We start from the raw sequence: 16,137 nt of genomic DNA, 5'->3' as shown, positions 1-16,137 counted from the left end.
AAATTAAAAAAAATTATTAGAAATTAGCGTTTTTACAACCCTTTTAAAACCAAGGCATCACTGTGATGCATTTGCATGTCGTAAACATAGTTTTGTGGGTTTTTTATTCAACCGTTTTAAAAAATGAAGGTATCACTGTGACACAATTGCAGATCGTAAAACTGCTTGTGTTGTATTTTTTAATCCACCACAAGATACAGCAGGTATAATTGAAATTACCATTTCATTCTTATTACCTCGTCTCGTAGACCATATATAACGCAACAGTTTTTGTGAATGCATTAAGTCATTGTGAAGAACTCAAAGTGTGAAGTGCTAATTTCAGATAAAAAAATAATTTAAAAAAAATAATAAGTGAAGTGACCATTCCAAATCAAAAAGTTTATAATGAATCCACCTTCCACTACACCGCAAGATGAAGCAACTACATCAACAACTATCGAAAACCTAATGAGTCATATACCCAATCATGATGTTACTGTTTTTGGTGTGTCTACTGATTTAACTGATCTTAATTTACCAACCCATCTGGATATCTTGAGATATTATTTTTACTTAAGCGAACGTACTAAAACAGAACAAAAAAGTTTTCTCATAAATCATTCACTATTCAAGTACAAGTTGATTGGAATTTGGGAAAAACTTGGTATGGAAATAATGATGAAAAAAGGTGTATTTAATAAATTGAATAAATTGCTTGACAAGTATCAAGAGCAAATCAAGAGAACAAACAACACCCAACAATTTACAGAGTATGTAAAATCTCTGGAAACCAGGGATGCACCTTAACGTTAAGCTAATCGTTTATCAAAAAATTTCCACCGTTTCCGTTGAAACACTTCGAAATATTATCGATAAAGAAATTATCAAGATAAATTGTATCTCGTTTTTAACCGAAACGAAAAGCTTTCGTTAACGTTAAAAACGTTAACGAAAACGTGATACTTTATGTTTGAATTGTGCTGGCAATGCTATAGCCATGGTGAAGCCGTAAGGTGGCAACAACGAGCGCACATACACACACAAACTCTATGTAATTTGTTTGTGTAATTCGTTGGTGGTAATGTCAAAAATACTCTGAGAAATGTTCGTACTGTCAAAATTCATGAGAAAAGTTGCAATCAGCTTGGATAATGCTTTCACCTTTAATGACTCCGCCATCAATCAGCTTTGCCAGTATAGTTTGAAATTAATAATCAACATAAACGATTTGATTTCGTTTTGATATGGCAGAAAACGAAACGAAATCATTTCGTTAATTTGACGATCTTAACGTTAATAAACGAAACGAAATGACTTCGTTTCGTTTATTAACGTTGATTATCGTAACGAAATGATATCGTTTCGTTGGTTAAGCATGCCTGCTGGAAACAATTTTTTACATTGGAACATGTAAATGCGATTTGAAGGCAGCTCCATGTGCATGCGGCTGGGTTCCCGAACGCCTCAAAGAGTTCATGCACGATCAACATACTCAGAGAAGACTAACAATGGATACATTTATGATGGAAACTGAAGAGCAAGGAGCTGAGCCGTCAAATCGAAACTTGTGAAACTCTTCCGGTAAGTTATTGCTATCACTCATTTATTATAATTGTCAACCATTTTTAATTATTTTATTATTATATATTTTCAGGTGGTGGACGGCTTCCAGAAAATTGAGTTGCAAAATATGCCCCCTGCTCCAGAAAAAATTGAATTTTCCACCGATTCGAAGTACTTATACGACATGGCCCATGCAATTTCTAGCGGCGTGGTTCCGGTGGATCTGGCTAACATCAAACCAGGGAAAATTGTACGGAAAATCCAGATGCAAATCTAAGAATTCTTGTTGAATTTATAATTAAATGTTATGTGCCAATGTACTTCAATATCAAGTATTACAGCTCTGTCATGTACGGCAGTGCATTATTATTCAAGTTCATTGGTTGGTCACGATTTCTAGAACCTTACGCAAAATTGTCAATCAAGTAATTAAAGATAATTCATATTATGCGCATTCAGAAAATATCTTGTTATCAATGTTGTTTGATGATAGCAAAGAAAAGCGCGACTGTGCCATCAAGAAAATTCTACGCTATCGAACCGATGTTGACGAGCCAATGGAACTTATAGTTTATAAAAAGCCAGATATAAACTTTAATTGCACAAGTTATACGGAAATGATCAATTTGAATGATATAAATATCGTATTTGAACCACCATTCACGCGAAGCATTCCGTACGATACATTGAAAGAATATTTAAATCAGGATGATCCACCGTTTAATGATCCAAAAATTCCATCACACATACAAGGAATGGAACGACATGTTCAATTGCTAGCTAGCGTTTCCAAACGGGTTATACCGGAAAATGTAGAGGCTGTTATGGCGACGACATTCGAGAGCCGTGCGAAATTGCCCAGACTTGAAATTAAAAAAGACTTCAAACAATAATTTTTTTTAGTTTCTTTTCTATAGCTCACTTAAATTTATTTTTATACCTTTCATGAAAATGAAATGGTATATTAATTTCTTCACGAAACCCAAAATTGTAAGAACTTAAAGGAAAATAGATAGACCCACCATTAAGTATACCGAAATAATCAGAATGAAGAGCTGAGTTGATTTAGCCATGTCCGTCTGTCTGTCTGTTTGTATGCAAACTAGTCCCTCAATTTTTGAGATATCTTGATACAATTTGGTGAGCAGATGTATTTGGGTGTCCGATTAGACATTTGTCGGAACCGGCCGGATCGGACCACTGTAGAATATATCCTCCATAAAACCGATTTTTCAGAAAAAGAGGATTTTTGTAATATCTTACTCAATTTAACAGATTGAAGCTTCAAACTTCACCATATACTTTCGTATATTGCACATATTCTTGCCTGAAAAAATTGATGAGATCGGTCGTATATATAGTATATATCCTCCACAACCGATTGTTCAGATAAGAAACTTTTCGTAATTACTGCCCTATTTTAAGAGCTAGAGGCTTCAAATTTCAAAGAATGCTTACGTATACAGCATATATTGTTGTCTGAAAAAATCATACAGATCGGTGGTATATATAGTATATATATGGTGGTATATATAGTATCTATATATTTTCGCAATTTTAGCCCCATTTTAACAGCTAGAAGCTTCAAGTTTCACCGAATGCTTACGTATATGGCATATATTGTTGTCTGACAAATTTTTTGTTGTTATATCGGCCTACTGATTTGTAATATCGCGAGTTAATATCGATCTCAAGGCCTAACAATAATTATTTTATCATTATTATTGTTATAATATATTTTTTCTTAATTGAAAAAATTTTAAATTAGAATAGAAGAAAGAAAAAATTTAGACAACTGCCAAAACTCGTTGTATAGATCCATTTCGGTAACTGCTAAATTCCTTCATCGGCAACGTTTAGGCGCCGCTGCTATAACCATTCAGCCATCACAGCGGTTTTTTGTTTGTCTTCATTATTCCTACTTCAATTCTGGTTCTTGCCAATTGAATTGTCTGAAAAAATTATAGAGATCGGTTGTATATATAGTATATATCTCATACAACCGATTGTTCAGATAAGAAACTTTTCGCAATTTCTACCCCATTTTAACAGATATAAGCTTCAGATTTCACCGATTGCTTACGTATATAGTATATATTGTTGTGTCAAAAAATCATAGAGATCGGTGATATATATAATATATATATGATGGTATATATAGTATATATATTTTTTTTTTGCGATTTCGGCCCCATTTTAACAGCTAGAAGCTTCAAATTTCACCAAATGCTTACGTGTATAGCATATATTTATGTCTGAAAAAATCATTGAGATCGGGTGTATACATAGTATATATCTCATACAACCGATTGTTCAGATAAGAAACTTTCCGCAATTTCTGCCCCGTTTTAACAGCTAGAAGCTTCAAATTTCACCAAATGCTTACGTATATAGCATATATTGTTGTCTGAAAAAATTATAGAGATCGGGGGTATATATATTATATACTTCATACAAACTGTCATTTTTGCCCCTTTTTACGGATAGAAGCTTCAAAATTCATCAAGTTTCATCAAATAGTTACGTTTACTTCATATATTTTTGAAATACGTGATTCGTAGTCGTAGTTTTTACATGCAGACCACAAAAAACGCGAAGCTTTGCATCCTCACACAAAGTACCTACCTATTTTTTATTTTATATTTATCTTAAAAATCGTTTAGATATGTTCAAATTTCACCAAATGTTTACGTGTATAGCATATATTGTTGTCTGAAAAAATCAGAGACCGGTGGTATATATAATCTCATACAACCGATTGTTCAGATAAGAAACTTTGTGCAATTTCTTCCCCATTTTAACAGCTAGAAGCTTCAAATTTCACCAAATGCTTACATGTATAGTATATATTGTTGTCTGAAAAAATCATTGAGATCGGTGGTATGTATAGTATATATCTCATACAACCGATTGTTCAGATAAGAAACTTTGCGCAATTTCTTCCCCATTTTAACAGCTAGAAGCTTCAAATTTCACCAAATGCTTACGTGTATAGTATATATTGTTGTCTGAAAAAATCATTGAGATCGGTGGTATATATAGTATATATCCCATACAACCGATTGTTCAGATAAGAAACTTTGCGCAATTTCTGCCCCGTTTTAACAGCTAGAAGCTTCAAATTTCACCAAATGCTTACGTATATAGCATATATTGTTGTCTGAAAAAATTATAGAGATCGATGGTACATATATTATATACCCCATATAAACTGTATTTTTTTGCCCCTTTTTACGGCTAAAAGCTTCAAAATTCAAAACATTTCATCAAATAGTTACGTTTACGTCATATATTGTTGAAATACGTGATTCGTAGTCATAGTTTTTACACGCAGACCACAAAAAACCTGAAACTTTGCATCCTCACACAAAGTACCTACCTATTTTTTATTTTATATTTATCTTAAAAATCGTTTAGGTATGTAGATCTGTTCACTAGATATTTCTTATCTTATACATCCGATTATTCGGAGATTACGAACGGGATAAGATTACTGTTCAGCCCCATTCATGAAAGGTATGAAGTCTTCGGCATAGCCGAGGACAGTCCCGTCCTTACTTGTTTCATTTACATATGTTCTGACTAAATAAATATCTTAAGAGAAAAAATAGATATTATTATAAATAAATAATAAATATTATTATAAATAAATAAATAAAAATAAAGAAAAAACATAGCCATTTAGCTGATTTTTTCATGTAAAGTGCAAAACCGGCGATTTTTTGAAATGTTTGTATGGTGAACCTCCAGGGGGTTTCCAGGGAGTGCCACTGGCATCGGTGGGTCGGGCCTCCAAAGTTAGTGGTGGTCGGTCATACATTTGGACTCGATTGGAGCACTCTAAATGGGTCAAAGTGGGATTTTTAAAAATCTGCCCCTACCCAAAAGTTCGACCCAAATTGGGGGACACCAGAATTCGTTTTAGAGGTATGGTTCCTTCGGCAAAGTTTCTTATTTTGATCCCTAGAATACGATTTTCACAGAGCAATAAACGATTTTTAAATCGCCTAGTGTACGTACATATGTGTAGATATAATGATTGAATTATTGATGTGCATCAAGTCACTACTTAGCATCGGCTTGGAGATGACAGTACCCCTTAGTGCTGCTAATATTCGTAACACTGTCCCCCACCTAAGTCTGATCGTCCCGATCAGACAAATCTCTCGATCTAACCGCTGCTAGCCTCTCCAAATAAACCACCCTTCTATTTCGTGATTTCCCAATTGTTTGTATGCGGTAGATGACACCACTGATCCTCTTCACAACTCTGTACGGGCCTTCCCAACTGCACCGAATTTTGGATGGAACACCTTTCCGCCGGTGAGGGTGGTATAGCAGTACCAAATCTCCCTCCAAGAAACCTTCCGAATTATTGTTCTCATCGTACCTGCGTTTCATCTTACTACTCATTATCCTGGATCGTTCCCTCGCACTCTGTTGTTTGACCAATGAACTACTTCGCAGAGCTTGCGCTTGACGGATTGGCTTTACATAATCAGTATCGTTCCCACGTTTCACAACAGTGGTGCGCCCTGACTTGAAACTACCCTCGCATTCTTTCTGGGAAATTCTTTCCTTCGTTTTCGTGCGTCCCTTTGGTTTTGTCGATGTCAGTGTTTCTCTCGTAGGTACTTTTGATTTCGATTTATTTAGCCCATTTGATCCACCAACCTTTGCCTTTGACTTTCGTGGTCTTTGTCGAGTCTTCTCCACCAGTACTCGATTACTACTGAACCCTTTCGCCAAATTGAAGTTAAGTGGTATATCCTGGCTCTTATAACGCATAATCCTTCTCTGCATGTCGATCCTGATGTCATGGTCAACTAAGAAGTCCACTCCCAATATGACTTCGTCAATAATCTCCGCTGCAACGAATTTGTGTAGAACCATGACCTTTCCAATCAAGACTTCACATATCACTTCTCCCTGAACTTGGTTATACTCGCCAGTAAAAGCCATACTTAAAGCATTTGACTGCATCATTATTCTTCTGCTGCGTTCCCTTCAATGCTTCCAAACTTGTGTCTACCCACTCTAGTCTTTCTACTTCCACACGATGCGCGTTATATGCTGGTTTACTCAATAGGGAGGCAGTCTTCTGAGTCAATGCATGTGATAAAGTCAAATACCGCAAATGTCAGTTTTGGATTCGCATATGTAGCTCGCTTCGTTTCCACATCTCGTATGCCATTTATGAAGCTCTGGATTTTTACCCTTTCAGTGTATTCCACGGGTGCGTCCGCATTTGCAAGATGAGCCAACCTTTCAACATCCGAAGCAAACTCCTGCAAAGTCTCATTAGCTTTTTGGTAACGGTTTTGCAACTCTATTTGGTATATCTGCTTCCTGTGTTCGCTTCCGTATCTTCGTTCTGCAGCAGCCATCAATGCGTCATAACTGTTCCGTTCGTGCTCTGGAATAGTCTGTAAGATTTCGCCAGCTGGACATTTCAATGCTACGAAGAGTGCAGAAACTTTATCTTTAGTATTCCAGTTGTTCACTGCTGCGGTCTTCTCGAACTGTAGCTTAAAGACCTGGAAAGGAACAGAGCCGTCAAAATATGGAGTTTTTACCTTCGGATTGCTTGCTGAAACAGCTGAGCGATTTAGTTGTAACTGTTGCATAAGACCTTTCAACGCTGCTATCTCGGCATAAATTTTGTCCTCGAGTTGTAAAATTCTGTTCTTCCAGTTTCGCAAAGAGCTGCGATGATACCCGTTCCGAAATTTGTGTCGACATTCCAGATATACGTGCCTCTTGCGCTTCCAGTTGAGATGACATATATGTCTTCTGTTCTTCCAATTGAGATGAAATGAAGTGCCTCCTGTGACTTCAGCGGAGATGTCATTGTCGATGTTTGTGCAGATATTGTGCTCGTCGTGCGCGCCTCTACTGTTGTCGTCTTTTATACTGTCTGGTTTCCTCGTTGCATACTTCTAGGCTTTTCCATTCCAGAACTTACTAGTTAGTTATCAGCTACAAAATCACCAGCCACAACTACGTTTATAGCTTCTCATATGCGCGTGAGTAATACTTGCACAAATTATTTCCCTCTCTTGTGAGTAGCTCAGATAAGATATATGCATGTGTTTGTGCGTTGCTTATCCGCTGCGTGTACGTACATATGTGTATACATAAAGATTGAATTATTGATGTGCATCAAGTCACTGCTTAGCATCGGCTTGGAGATGACAGTACTCCTTAGTGTTGTTAATATTCGTAACACTATGTTATTGATGTTGAAGAAAAAAATCATGTTTTTTTAACCCATTACGACGTGATAAATATTTGCGCCGTTTTAAAGCACATAGCTGCTTTCAAACATGATTCAAATTTGCTTTTGGCGGTAGGGAAATGTATGAAATTTGTGCCGTATTTCCTCATAATGCTTACGGAGATGACCCCTTAAGCCCCTGGGAGGTGTAGCTCCATCAATCAGATGTCTGTTGGAATGCCCAGGTTTCTGGGTATTCAACAGAAACTGTTTGTTTACCATTTCATTTCTCTCCCTAATGGGGAGTACTCTCGCCTAATTGTCTACGTGGTGTTATGGGGATAAAGAAGACAACCTATTGCGGTTCTGAGGGCAGTGTTTTGGCAGGCCTGTATCTTATTCAGATGAGTAACCTTTAGGCTTGGCGACCATATCTCGGACTCGTAGTGTAAGTAGTAATGAGCGTTTCTTTGTCTTTACCCCAAGTGCTGCCGGCAAGAGATTTGAGGATTTTATTACGGCTCTTGATTTTCGGCACAATTGCGGTTTTATGCTCTCCAAAATGTAGATCCTGATCGAACGTCACACCCAAGATTTTAGGGAGTAAGACAGTAGGTGGCGTGATGCCGATGTCGGGATCAAATAGATTATATTGCACTGAGCGGTGGGTGATTAACACGAGGCCGCCTCCATTTCCGCTCTCGCATTCTTTTCTGTGGACGTTATGTCCAGAGAAGGTCTGCAGAGCAGATCTTGCTGTGTGTTTGGTCTCTTGAATTACTGCAATGCGGATGTTATGCCGCTTCATGAAATCAACTATCTCTGCGATCTTCCCAGTTAACCCATTACAGTTTAACTGCAGAATTATGTGGCTTGCTGAGCAGGGGGGCAGCTAGAAGGTAGTTGGGTAAACAGCAAGGAGCCACATAAGATTTATAAAAGTTACGAGGACTTCGGGTTTTTGGGGTCTAGCCCAGAACATCCTGTCCGATGCAACCATCCATTGCACGTGACATTCTGACAAGAGTGTGACCGTCCTAAAAAGATTCATTTCCGGCAAATGCAGCAAAGCCATTTATCTGGACCGGGGTCAGGTACAGGTCCCGGATTGGGTTCGATACCCTCCCGGAGCAGGAGAATATGGCGCAGTCCCGCTGCAAGGATCTGCTGGGAGGATGACAATTTGTGGGAGGGACGCAACAAATTAAATGGGGTTCCACTGAAATAACAGCCTTTAGTCGGGAAAAATCCCGAGTTGCTCCGGCTCAAGGAACCGGCTGCCTTGGGAAGCAAGATGGTTTGTAATTATTTTTTACATTGAAATTAAAGCACTTTCGCCAGCGATTAAAAAAATTATAAGCAAGTAAGTACATAGCCGTTTTCGATCACTTCTAAACCAAAAGGGATATAAAAAACGGCATATGCAGAAATGTGCGCTCTATATAGTGATAACCAAATATGCAATAAAAAAAATTTTGACAAAAAACATATCTAATTTCGTTAGCGCAGCGACAATTTCACAGAACTTTCATAAAATATCAATTCAATTACTAATTGAAAGATTAGTGGTTTCATAAATTTAGAATTTTTAAAGCTTTTTACATATATGTAGGCGTTCGCATGATAAAACTACATATAAGAAGGTAACTCCATTCTCTCTTCTCGGCGGCCATAATGGTTTTTTTATTTTAAAGTCACTCTCCGAAACTTGGTGGAAATGCCAAATGAAAGGGAACAAAAAATATTATGTTTCACTTTTCCAAATGCCAGATAAAAAACAAATAACAAAGAACAATCAAAAAATGTTTTGAATTGTTTACAATGGGGGTTTCTTGTTTTATGTGGACTTGGACGGTTTAATCCCCTTGGCAAGTAGGGGGTGAGTTTTTCTGACTTACATATATTGGCTGTTAAAATCTACCATCGACCAGATTTTCACAATGCGCCAAATCTTGGAAAAACCCCACGAAAAAAGAATCGACACACATCGCTTCTTCGTCGATTTTAAAGCCGCCTTCGACAGCACGAAAAGGAGCTGCTTATATGTACGCCGCTGTGTCTGAATTTGGTTTTCCCGCTAAACTTATACGGCTGTGCAAAATGACGTTGAGCAGCACCATTAGCTCAGTCAGAACTGGGAAGGACCTCTCCGAGGCGTTCGAAACTAAACGAAGTTTCGGACACGGTGACCCCCTATCGTGCGATTTCTTTAATTTGATGATGGAGGAAATTATACTAGCTGCAGAACTTAACCGCTCTAGAACAATATTCTATAAAAGCGTGCAATTACTGGCATATGCTGATGACATTGATATCATCGACCTAAACACCCGCGCTGTTAGTTCTGCTTACTGCAAACTGGAAAAAGAAGCGGTAAAGATGGGTTTGATGGTGAATGAGGACAAAACGAAGTACCTGCTGTCATCGAGCAAAGAGTAAGCGCATATGCGTCGTGGCAACCACGCTACTGTTGGCAGCCATAATTTCGAAATAGTAAAATACTTCGTTTATTTGGGAACCAGCATCAGCTCTGAAATCCAGCGAAGAATATATTCCTAAAATAAAAATAAAATTAAGCCCGAAAGCAAAAATACGAAGTATCAATTTTTCCTTTACAAAAGACTAATGGCGCCATGAATATACATATTTCCACTGTCCACAGTGTTTTCCAATGTTTTCAAAAGAATTGCTTCAATAAAATGTAAAGTTATTGCGGGTAAATTATATTTTATTTTTTTCCAAACTGTTGCACCAATTTTTCCCTCGCGTACTTTCTTTGAGCAAGAGCGGACATTAAGGCGACTAACATATATTTCTTCGTCATTGTAACTCTCAGGAATAGTGAAAAGAAATAGTCTTAGAATTTTGTCCTTTAACATTTTTAATGAAAAATATATTCCTAAAATTAAACAAAATGGGTAACATGCCTCGTTAAATGACCTAAAGCCTCGTATTGATTTGATCCCTCTAGCAATTTTAGTTTCCGAGATATAATTTTTTGAAAAAAAGTTACTTATACACATATTTTGCTTAATATCTCTAGATCAAAGGGCAAGCAGGTCCTGAAAAGTGAATGGATAGAGTCTGTTCATCGAGTAGTTTTTGGAACATAACCTCCGATATAGGTTACAATCTGGGGGCACACTCACCATATATTTTCCGCTGTACCCTTTTAAATTGTTCATGCAGCACCCATGAAGGCCGCCATGCTGTGGTAGTAGCGCGCTCCGCCAGCACACCGCAGATCATATGTTCAATTCCAGGACAAAGCAACATCAAAAATTTATAAACAAATTTTGTCAATTAGAAGCACATTTTTCTATGCGGGGTCGCCTCTCGGCAGTGATTTGGCAAACACTCTGAACGTATTTCTGCCATAAAAAAGCTTTTCAGTGAAAACTCATCTGCTTTGCAGATACTGTTCGGAGTCGGCGTAAAACATGTAGCTCCCGTCCCGCCAGGAAAAATTAAAATGGAGCAGACGCAAATTGGAAGAGAAGCTCGGCTTAATGCTCTTCGGAGGTATACCGCGCCTTGTATTTATTTATTTTATTTATGGATGTATGTATATATGTATATGTACCTACTTATACTCTTACGCCTCATACCTATTTGGTTGTTGCATTTCCAAGTATTTTAATTGCAGTGTACCCTAAAAATCGATAAATCCTTGACAACCGACTATAAATGCCACAACAAAACGATTAACAATTGCCAAAACAATGAATATTGCTTTGTGGGGTGTGAAGGAAAAAATGAGAACTTCTCAGCAAAATGTCTGAAAACTTGTTTGTAATCGTGTCGTTTAATTTGATATAATATTCAAATAAGTGGATAATAGTGGTGGGGGAAAACATCGATTTGGGTTTATAAACAAAGCCAATTTACTTATACTAGCGTTCGCCCAGTGGTTGCAAGCAGTTAAAATAATATATACAATTTTTATTGTTCATACTTAACGAGAAAAGAGTTATTTAAAAACGTTAAAACTTTTATTAATATTAATAAAAAAAATTAAAATTTTTATTAATAAAATACTACGGCTACTCTGGTAAAAAAAAAACATATTCCAAGTTTGTTTGTAGCTAATAAAATGCTTAATGACTACGTAGAACTTCTTTATATACAACATTTTTTGTAAACACTCTGTTGTCATTAAGTAAGTTTCCTTGTCCATTTGAAATATAAAACGTTATGCTATCAAAAGAGCGAACTCTACTTGCTTTTGTCCATGGGCAAAAACTGGCCTTCTCAAAAGAACGCCAATTTTCTCAAAATTCTGACCCTGGGACTTGTTAATGGTCATAGAAAATGCTGGTATTATGGGAAACTGCGTTCTTTGAAATTTAAATGGAAGAATCGACCCTGAAAAAGTTAGATTTATTCGTGGAAGTAAGATTCTTTTACCACGTGCCACTCCTGTTAAGACTTCGCAATCAAGGGTGTTCCGATGTAGGCATTTAACTCTCATTCGAGTCCCATTTACTAATGCTTGTGTTGTATTTAAATTTCGGATAAGCATCACTATCGCATTGATTTTTAATGTCAATTTGTGTGGCGGCATTCCGCTTAGACCCAGTGAATTCAGAAATTCAATAGGATATTCATTTATTTCTATTTCATCTAATATTTTGTCAAAACTGCAATACATTTTTTCTTCTCCTGATATACGGCTAAGTATATCAGCATTTATAAGATAACAATCTTCATCCGTTGGAGCCAAAATTACAGAATTTAGAATTTCTACTGATAAAATATTATCAGAAATATTGCCATATGTGTCTGAAATCAAATTTTCAAAAACACCAATTATTTGGGGTGGTAATTCAATAGTATCTGCATCAAGCTGCAAAGAAGTTCCTAGCTCACCATTGCCCAGCTTGTTAAGAAATTCAACGAATTCTATTTCATCTGGTCTTGCTCTCATATTTTGTTTAAGGGTGCAATGATGAAATGAGTTAAACTTATTCCAACTTGTGATACAATTTTCAATAAGTGTGGTTCGTGTACCATGTGGGATGACTGGTAAAATTTGCCTAAAATCACCGCTGAAAAGAACGCTCTTGCCCCCAAATAAAATATTTTTTTGTATGGTCAGGTGTGATGTCTCTTAAAAATGCATCGATTATTTTAAAAATACTGAGTGGACACATAGAAATTTCATCAATTATAATTAAATCAACTGAATTGATAAGAACAGTTCGGTGTTATATTTGGAGTTGATGTATCCAATAAAGGAATCGGCAATTTGAAGGCATTATGTAATGTTCTACCATTATTTAAAAGCGTTAATGCAATGCCACTGAAAGCTGTAATAATGCAATTTCGTAGCAATGCCTGCATTTTATGAATTATTGCTGTTTCAAAAAATGTTTCTCCGCAGCCTGCTTGTGCAGTTAAACAGAAACCATTTGTCCCGGTATCGTGATATTGGACTTCTCGAATAACGTTATTTATTAAGATTTTTTGTTCTTCATTAGCTCTGTCGTACAATTGTGTAAAAACAGCTTGTTCTTCACACGGATCGAGCAAATTTTCAAAACTTTCATTTGAATAATGAATGGGACTTGGAAGACCAAAAATTTGGCAATTCAAATTGTGAACGTTCAAAATATTTTCAATTTCTAGGAGAGCGTGATTATACGCCTAATTTTCGTTATACATCCTCATAAAATCTTCACTTAAGAACGTTTTGAATTCATTCCACAATTCTAATGCAATTGTTGGCAAATTTAATGCACATATTATGGCAAATAATTCTCTCATTTTTTTGGTGATTGAGAATTCTTTGCTTCATCTAAACACTTTCTCCATTCACTATCGTCTGAAGCTATACCACGGGCATGACAGGCTTCAACAAATGTCTTATACAAAACATTGTTATATGTTCTAATGTCCTCAAAATTTTTAACAGCTCGAACATGCAGTAATAATAATCTTAAATGAAAAAGTTTTATGTTTTATGTTTAGTTTGGTGAAATTACGTACATCCGCGAGATTATCTTATCTCCACCTCGCGCTCTCTTTTCCCATTTTTTATCCCATTTATAGTGCGATAGAATTTCTGTATAGAGATATTGGTGAGCATTAGGGTCAGTTCTATTCAATTCGAAGAAAGCTAGCAATTTTGTAAGTCTAGGATTATCAACGGCATTTCGTTCTTGTCCTTCTCTGAAAATGACATTTTGCCTATTAGGTAAGTGATTGTCTAAACGATAAACAGTATGTGACTGCTGATGCATTTCAAATTCAAGTATACGCCATGTAACTTCTGTGGATCCAACATAGCGTCCACTTACATAATTTGTTACTTCATCGACAGATACATTATAGTTTAAATTATCAGCGCCATTTATTTCAACACTTGCGCTATCGCAGGCTTTATATACATATTTATAAATGTATTAAACACTTTTAACTGTAATGAAAACTTCCACATTTATATGACAGTTAAACTTTGCTATGAGTTAAGGATTGTATGGAACGACGTATCGATTATCAAGGACACATCGACAGTTACATTATTGTATCTTCTACTGTAAATTGGGTATCCGTTTGCAGAATCATGCCCACAGAAGTCTTTTGGAAAGGTTTTCGAGCATTTTCCTTCCGTCATGCATACAGCATTTGGATTTAGTAACCCACATGGACCATGCATCATATGACTCTTGACGTATTCAAGCAGTTTTGGCTGTGCGTCATTATCAGGTATCTCAGAGTTATTAAAATATGGGCATGTGGTAAACCGCGCTTGTGAAACTCTATGGTGTAAACCCATGCGACAACATTACCAAAAGATTTATTAGAAATGATGCACTTTAATAATTCTTTCAATTTGCTTTTAAAAGCTCTTACTACAACATCAGGTCTGAAATTTGCGGAATCTTTACTATCAATATTATTTAAAATTTCTGGCCATTTGGGGTTACACGTCATTGTGATGAACAAACTTGGATTTCCAAAATGCTGAACTATTGACATGGCATCGATATAGTTTTGATACATGTTACGCGGAGAGCCAATAAAAGAAGAAGGAAGGACAATACGTCGTCCAATATTTGAGACATTGTATGAATTTTTGTTCAAATAATCAGTAAGATTATTATACAGTTCACTTCGGAAGTTTTGTTGATTTTGCTTTATGAAATGTAGGCGTGAACCTTCAATATGAACATAAATATCAACAATCCATTGCAAAAATAATTTTTGGCTATGGTGCAGAAAGCTAAATTCATTTCTAATTGCAAGGCGATAAGCAGCGTACTGCAACATTGTGACTCGATTTCTTGGAGCCGTAGAATTAGATGTATTTGGAGTGTTGTGGAAAATATTTGGATGCCACCCTGTATCACCGTTTGGAAAGAGAAATGGGTAGGCAAGAGGATCTAGTGAATTATCTAAGACGGATATATTGTGCACTGTACCATTGAGTTTATTGAAAGCAATAATATTCCTTTCGAATGGAGGTTCGCCATCAGTTTCAACTGCATCATTATACCTTCTTATATCTAAATTGCTGTTTACTTTAATGAGCATAGTCACTTCTTTGCATGCGTTTTTATCCCTCGAGCAGAAGTCTTTCATTGTTTTGAAAGAATGAACAAATAAATTAACACTATCTAATTCAATAGAAATCGGTCTCATTAATTCTGTGTTACAATTTTGGTTTGTGACTTCTCGTAATCTATAATTGACTGCCATTTCTACGTCATAAAAATAAAGTTGAGCATAGCAAGGATTTCTTCCATAAGTGGGTGTCATCGGTCCAGCACGATGGTAAAAAACATCGTCTATTTTAAAATGAAAAACACCCTGCATACAGTTTTGATTTTTCAAATTTTTTTTATTTATGGATAACAGTGCAGCTCAAAATTTCCTATCAATACATATATAATTTGTATACCTTCGAATTATAGTTTAGCAGAAAACGGTTCCATATTTTTTCATCTTGTCTATTTATATATAAGAAAATAGGGAAATTTTATATTGCTTTAGCAGGAAGGGTATGATTTAATCAATCTGCTTTTCGTAAACAAAAGGTAGGAAAAAGAAAGGTAAGGAAAGGAAAAGAAAGGAAAGGAAGGGAAATGAAAATAAAAGAAATGAAAGAAAAGAAAGGTAGAGGAATGGAAAGGAAAGGAAAGGAAGGAATATGAATGGAAGAGAAATGAAAGTAAAAGAAAGGAAATAAAAAGAATATTAAAAGAAAGGAAAGGAAAGTAAAATAAAGAAAATGTAAGAAAAGGAAAGGAAAGGAAAGTAAAGGTAAGGAAAGAAAAGGAAAGGAAACGAAAGGAAACGAAAGGAAAGGAAATGAAAGGAAAGGAAAGGAAATGAAAGGAAAGGTAAGGAAAGGATACGAAAGGGAACGAAGG

General features: G+C 36.2%; 1 protein-coding gene across 2 annotated transcripts in view; it reads right to left on the bottom strand.

Moving 5' to 3' along the window:
* SP2353 (EGF like, fibronectin type III and laminin G domains protein pikachurin) overlaps positions 1–16,137 on the bottom strand; it is a 165,603-nt gene that overhangs the window by 85,588 nt on the left and 63,878 nt on the right. The gene's annotated exons all lie outside the window — the stretch shown is intronic.

Source organism: Eurosta solidaginis, chromosome 3 (assembly GCF_040869045.1).
Source record: "Eurosta solidaginis isolate ZX-2024a chromosome 3, ASM4086904v1, whole genome shotgun sequence".
Classification (NCBI taxonomy): Eukaryota; Metazoa; Arthropoda; class Insecta; order Diptera; family Tephritidae; genus Eurosta; species Eurosta solidaginis.
The sequence above is the reverse complement of the archived record's forward strand: the minus strand, read 5'-3'. Positions and strand labels throughout refer to the sequence as shown.